General features: G+C 41.0%; 1 protein-coding gene across 4 annotated transcripts in view; it reads left to right on the top strand.

The window, feature by feature from the left end:
* The first annotated feature begins 296 nt into the window (after window positions 1-296).
* Window positions 297-4,925, top strand: part of ddr2a (discoidin domain receptor tyrosine kinase 2a) — a 45,201-nt gene continuing 40,572 nt past the window's right edge. For 3 of the 4 annotated variants that reach the window (XM_038295321.1, XM_038295324.1, XM_038295320.1), the window contains exon 1: window positions 298-463. The gene's annotated coding sequence lies outside the window, so the exon portion shown is untranslated. Of the gene's footprint in view, window positions 464-4,925 lie in introns of all 4 variants that reach the window. The other variant, XM_038295323.1, reaches the window with a different exon arrangement.

The raw sequence follows: 4,925 nt of genomic DNA, 5'->3' as shown, positions 1-4,925 counted from the left end.
CTTTGCATTGACTCGCTTTTCTCTCTGAATTTGTCAAACAGAAATCCAAACCTGTTTTTTTATGACTGCTGTGATTAAAGCTCACATGCTTCTTTACTTTAAAGCAGCTACAGTCAAAAGAAAGCCTCTTTTCAGGTGGCAGAAAGCTTTTTGATTGAGACTTGGATTCAGCCTTAATTGAAACCTTATGTGTGGAATTCTGGGACTATGGCACATTCCCAGGAATCCACAGAATGTGAGGGTTTTTTCCCTCCTCCTTCTCTCTTTCTCTCTCTCCCTCTCTCGCCTCTGCCTCTCTATTTTTTCCTTTCAGTGCAGAGGCGTCTTACATCAGCCGAGTGAGTCCTGCTGAAGGCGACTGACAACTGGACGGTGGAGGACTGAGGCATCCAGCCGTCTCACTCCTACTGGAATAAACTAAACGGATCTTTGAGCAAATGCTCTGAAGACCAAAGAAGACAAAGTAAGTGATCTTACCTTGCTGGTTTTAAGATGTTTTTTCTATTTCCCTGTTAGAAAATTCACACATTTCATCTGCTTTCGTAAAGCTTTGTGACATCTTTTACATTTTTTTGGTATGTTTTTAGTTTTGTTTGCCTGATTTGTCTGTAACTTTTCAGCATGGTAGATGGAGAGTAGAGCGATACGTTGCCAGACTGAACTTCATCTGCTCCAGATATCTTCTACAAAAGCCGTTGCATACAGTTTCACTTTGTTATGGTTGTCTCAAATGTGATTTATGCACCTTCCCCATTTTGGCCTCCCTCCTTATTTTTCTCCTGAAGAAACAAATGTTCTCGTGGGCGCAGGCATCATCAGATCTTAATTCATTTTTATTTTGGAAAAAACATGAAAGTGTTTTTCTCTTTTCTGAAGAATGACACTATAAAAAAAAACCCACTTTGTGTCTCAAATTAAATCAAAACATCTGAAGCTTGGAAATATTTCTGCTTCTTGCTTTTTTTGTATTTTTTTGTGAATTGTTGCAGAACAGCTACAATAATAACTCATTGTGATTTTCCTATGGTTTCGTAGTTTTGGGTTAAATGTTGCTGCAAACCTTCCAGCATTTTGTTGCAGGTTCTGCAGGGTTTTTTGTGTGTAGATGCTCCATGCTGCAGGTATGTGGCTAGGCTGCTGTGGTATGTGGCTAACAGACATCTGCACAGAGGACTCTTCTCTGCTTGGCTGAAGAGTAGAGGATATGAACTCTGACCCGTGTCGCTTAGTTAGCTGGAGAGTCAACAGCGGCCTCTGATCAATGGAAATATTGTTACAGGAAGGTCGAGCTGAAGACTTTCTCCTGCTGCCTGTGAGCATTAGACTCTACAGGAAACACTATGGATGCAGAATTCACCTCAAAGACGTACAGCTTTTAAACATTTAGTGCTTTTTTTCTAGTTGACTAATCTATTAAAGTTATGTCTCTAGTTGAAGATCTAGGCAGGATATTTTGTCTTTGATAATTAGCTGTAAGACTGATTTATTGCTGGACTTGGACTAGGCCGTTCTGGTATATTAGTATGTTTTCCTGCTGGCAGGTAAACCTCCATCCCTGTCATGTCTTCTGCAGCTGCAAACAGGTTTTTCTCCAGAGTTCCTCTGGATTAAGTTGTGTCTATCTTCCTATAAACTACTTGCATCCTGTCTGTCCCTGCAGCAAAGCGATGGGACTATGACGTTTGTCTGTTTGTCTGTCAAACTATCATCTTTGCATGTTTGGATATCAGATTGAACTCTCTCCTGTAGGACGATTTTGTTTTAAGGAAATGGAATTAAAGGGCCTTCCAACTGTTTTTTTCCTCTTAAATGGGGAAAACGATTTACCATCGCAATTCCTGTAACATTTTGGACTGTTTTGCATCTATCTGTCACGTTTAATCCCATTTGCTCACTCAGTTTCTGGCTGACCTAATAGCAGAATCTACACACCTCAACTCTCCAGCGGCAGCCATTGTTGTTGTCACCCAAGCGCGCTTTGGTCACGTGGTTGATAACGTTACTGTTGATCATCTGTCCATCATCGTATAAAGCCCGCCCTGACAATTTGACTGGATCGCCAGAGAGTGGGCGAGCATACTCGCGCTACTATGGAACTTCCCGACCTCAAACGTTGTGGGCGGGATTAAGTTCGGAATGGCACCCAGGCTACAAACGTTGTACCACAGCTTGAGATACCGTGTTCCTGTTCCACTTTCTTCTATTTATTTAGATATTTAACAAAATAAAAAGATGAAAAATATATTCCAGAGTAAATATTTCACCTAAAAAAAAAAAAAAAAAAGGGAAATTATCATCTGACATGGGAGCTGGCTTGAAGCTTGTCTGCCTGGACGGGGCCGCCTGTGGAACTGATGGACAGTTGCCTTTTGTATCTATGCTTCTTTTTCTGTCTGCTTCTGTCTCCTTGAACCCCAGTCGGCCTCGGCAGATGGCCGCTCACACTGAGCCTGGTTCTGCTGGAGGTTTCTTGCTGTTAAAAGGGAGTTTTTCCTCTCCACTGTTGCTACAAGCATGCTTAGTGTGAGGGATTGCCTGCAAGTCAATGAGTCGATGCAATCAACTTAGATAGAAAACTTTGAATCAATCTGACTGTATGATCTGGTTGAATTGTAAAGTGCCTTGAGATGACATGTGTTGTGAATTTTTGCTATAGAAATAAACTGAATTGAAATTGAAATACTTTAGTTCAGGATAAACATGCTTCTGTATTTTACCTGACTGAATTGAGAATTGCTTCACCCTGTGTATAGTTGTGCTGTGTCTTCATGACGACAAAAAAAAATACAAAAGTAAGTTAGAGGATTTTTGCTCATGGGAGAGGAGAGGATGAGGGAAGGTTAGTTTATCAACACAGAAACCAAACTGATGTGTAGAAGTTAGAGAAACGACGTGGTTTGATGGTGTTGTCGTCATGTGTCTGTTATTTCAACCCCTCCCTCCACAGCCCCATGCCTGACTGACATCCTCTCATATAAGCCCTAATCATACACAGCGAAGGCTGCAATTCCACCCCCACATTCAAAACGCCGCACCGCAGCTCGGCTGTAACTTAACTCTGACGTTTGTCTGATTGAGAGCGTTTTCCAATCAATGCTTCTGGAAACAGTAAACCAGCTGTTCCCTGGCTTGTAATTTGGTATAAATAGTGACATTTTAGAAACATGGAGCCTAAAATACTGCAGTGTTTTGCTTTGCACTTTGACCTTAGCTGGACCCCGTCATAATCACACACCTCTGAGATGGATGGGGTTACATGTAGCCTACATGAAGAGGGGTTTGTCCTACTATTTCAGGTTCGCAATAGTAGGACTTGACTCTCTTTGTTTTAAAGTTTAGTTTAAAACATCGGGAGACAATTGGCTCTGGTTTCTCTAGATGTTTCATTTCTTCCTGTAGTTAGTTTCCTCATATATTAGAGGAATCGGTTTAATCTCTGCTTTCAAAAACAATGAGACTAAACATAAAAACAGCTATAAAAACAAATGAAAAAGAAGTTGTAATCCAAGTCCCCTGTTCCTCACTGTAGCTGGTGGTCGTGTCTTTTGTTTGCAAATGTGGTCTTAGTGTTTCTTTCCCTATTTCATTCTCTCTGTCCTGTTTACACTTGGCAGAATCTTTTGGTTTGTCTGTTTAAAACTGGCTCCTCCACATCACTGTCTCTGTTTGTTTTCTCTTGATTATGGGCTGTCTAAAGTCATTTAAACACTCATATTTTACAGCCATAAGCAAGAGATTTGATTTAAGAGCCCAGCATATGTGGATCTTCTGTTTCACCTGCCATTATGAGCCTGCTGAGTGGGTTTTTATCCTGATTATATGTTGCTTGAACTGTTATCTGGATTTATCCTGCTTGTACTGAGCTGTACTTCTCTCTGCCTTTAGAGCTGCTTCGATTGTCTGTTGTGCAGTTTGAAAAATATGCTGGAAACCTTCCTCTGCAATCAGCAGCAGCTGCAGATCCGTTTGCTTCACATCCATGATGGAAATCTCCCATTCAGATGCATCCCAGGGGTGTTAAACTAAGACATGGTGACTGTGGAGGCCATCAGAGTGCAGTGGATCCCTTTGGCATGTTCACAGAATCAGTTGGAGGTTATTATGACAGGGTGAATCATCCTGCAGACAGTAAACCTGATGAAGCACCACCAAAATACAATGATATTCTGATCATCTTAATGCTTTTGCTGAAACTGAGGGACTTTCCTCCACTGAGCTCAGTTTACTCGATATAATGTGGCTGTTAGAGACTGGCTCCCATTGGCCTCATCAGCTCATGACTACGCAGCCTCACCTCCACATAAAGCCGTCTATCAACAATTATTCAACATTAAAATTGCCTTTTGTATCTCTGCTTCTTTCTTTATCTCTGCTTCTGTCTCCTTGAACCCCAGTCGGCCTCAGCAGATGGCCGCTCACACTGAGCCTGGTTCTGCTGGAGGTTTCTTCCTGTTAAAAGGGAGTTTTTCCTCTCCACTGTCGTTACAAGCATCCGTAGTGTGAGAGATTGCCTTCAGGTCAATGAGTCGATGCAATCAGCTGGTTTTCCTTAGGTAGAAAACTTTGAATCAATCTGACTGGATGATTTCGTGAACTTCAAAGAGCCTTGAGATGACATGTGTTGAATTGGCGCTATAGAAATAAACTGAATGTAATTAAATTAAAGTCCATCCCAATGTTCATAAGGTGAACAAATACCTTAAAGCATGGAGCTTACAAGCAAACCTAAATAAATGGGGCACTTAAATCCCAAATTAATTAAAAGGTAGTTTAACTTGGAAAGACAAAAACCTAAAGAGGAGGAGAAATAACTTAAGTTTCAGAATAAAAATATAGAGCTGTATCTAGATTTTAACAGTGTCCTTAAACAGCAGGGGAGAGTCACAGACATCTGGTTTAAAGATGAATTTTCTTGTTTTTATTTG

The sequence above is a fragment of the Cyprinodon tularosa genome, unplaced genomic scaffold (assembly GCF_016077235.1).
Source record: "Cyprinodon tularosa strain WSP-4 unplaced genomic scaffold, ASM1607723v1 ctg353, whole genome shotgun sequence".
Lineage (NCBI taxonomy): Eukaryota > Metazoa > Chordata > Actinopteri > Cyprinodontiformes > Cyprinodontidae > Cyprinodon > Cyprinodon tularosa.
This window is presented reverse-complemented; position numbering and strand designations above follow the sequence as displayed.